The sequence below is a fragment of the Mandrillus leucophaeus genome, unplaced genomic scaffold (genome assembly GCF_000951045.1).
Source record: "Mandrillus leucophaeus isolate KB7577 unplaced genomic scaffold, Mleu.le_1.0 Scaffold326, whole genome shotgun sequence".
NCBI lineage: Eukaryota > Metazoa > Chordata > Mammalia > Primates > Cercopithecidae > Mandrillus > Mandrillus leucophaeus.
The window spans coordinates 2,330,738-2,332,361 of record NW_012103432.1 but is presented as its reverse complement, the minus strand read 5'-3'; positions in this window follow the sequence as shown (position 1 = coordinate 2,332,361).

Genomic DNA, 1,624 nt, shown 5'->3' with positions numbered 1-1,624 from the left:
GGTCAGGAGTTCAAGACCAGCCTGGCCAACATGGTGAAACTCCATCTCTACTAAAAATACAAAAAATTAGCCAGGCGTAGTGGTGGGCGCCTGTAATCTCAGCTACTCAGGAGGCTGAGGCAGGAGAACAGCTTGAACCTGGGATGCGGAGGTTGCAGTGAGCCAAGATCACTCCACTGTACTCCAGCCTGGGCAACAGAACGAGACTCCATCTCAAAAAAATAAAAATAAAAATAAAAAAGTCATTCCCAGTGCAGTGGTGCTATCTACGCCCAGCTAATTTTTGTATTTTGTATTTTTAGTAGAGACGGGGTTTCACCATGTTGGCCAGGCTGGTCTTGACCTCAGGTGACCTGCCCACCTCAGCCTCCCAAAGTGCTGGGATTACAGGCGTGAACTACCACGCCCAGCCCCAATTCCAACTTCCTGACTTGATGAAGTACTACAGAAAACAAAAGTGAATTTCAGTACTTATTACATCAGCCAGTCTGGGCTGGATGCAAGTGAAAACACACCTTGAATCTTACATTGAGGACTTGATACGGTGAGCCGCCTTCGATGGTGGACTGTGGTGCCGCCTTCAGAGATCAAGTTCAAGAAATTACTTGCATTGGCCTATTCTCTCAAAGCTGTTGAATTGAGTCCTCATTGCCCCACCACTCTGCCCACTTAAACATGTCATTTGGATTTGCTGCACAAATGATGCACATAAATAAATATGAATTTTTAAATGTTGGCCACTTTGGCTCTGAGGGGAAAGGGAGTGAGAAGGATGGGAAATGAGGGTAGGAAGAAATGGAGGTAAAATGGAGATGAATGGAGCCTCGGCTCATCCAGAGGCCTGAGCTGAATCTCAAAAACCCACAAGAATCCTTACATGCCAGAGAGGAAAAGTGCTTCCTAGGCGCCCAAAGTGGAAAGCTTCAGGGAAAGGAGAATCGAGCTGAGGGATCAGAGCAAGGCTGGTTAAGGCAACCAGACTAGCAGCTGAATGGGTCTCAGCGAAGGAAAAGGTCACATGGTTAAAAAAGAAAAAAGACAGAGAGCGAGAGCCTCCATTTAACAAGTGGCCCCCGGCTATGATAAACTTTAATTAACTGCACTATTATAATTCACTTCTAGCCTGGGTTCCACCCCAACCTGCTCTCTCCCTCCCACTCCCTCCCTCCTCTCCCCAACATCTCTAGTCAGGTTTCCTTAGTGAAACCAAACTGGCCTCCATGGCTGGATTCCTCATTATTACAGCTACTGCTTCTACTGTTAATAATAGCACCCAGCAACAAGAAGGAAAGAAACAATGCTGTTCTTAGTGCTTAATGACAGGCCGCTCTTTCCTACCTATGTGCACTAGTAATCAAGGGTCTTATAATCCTAAAAGTTCCGGAGCATAATACCATAGTGATGAAGAGACAGTTGTAGGTTGGCAGGAGCAGCTGTGCACAAGAGACCGGTAACAGGGCCAACTCCCAGCTGGAGCCACCAGACACAACTCATAAGGTCCACGCCCAGATAGGTGATCCACATGTCTAAATTCACATGTGCTGTGCAATGCCGTGGCTGCACCCAGCGCTCCTTCCTTCAATGATGGTTAAATTATACCCGTGACACTGTATTCTCAGGCTGT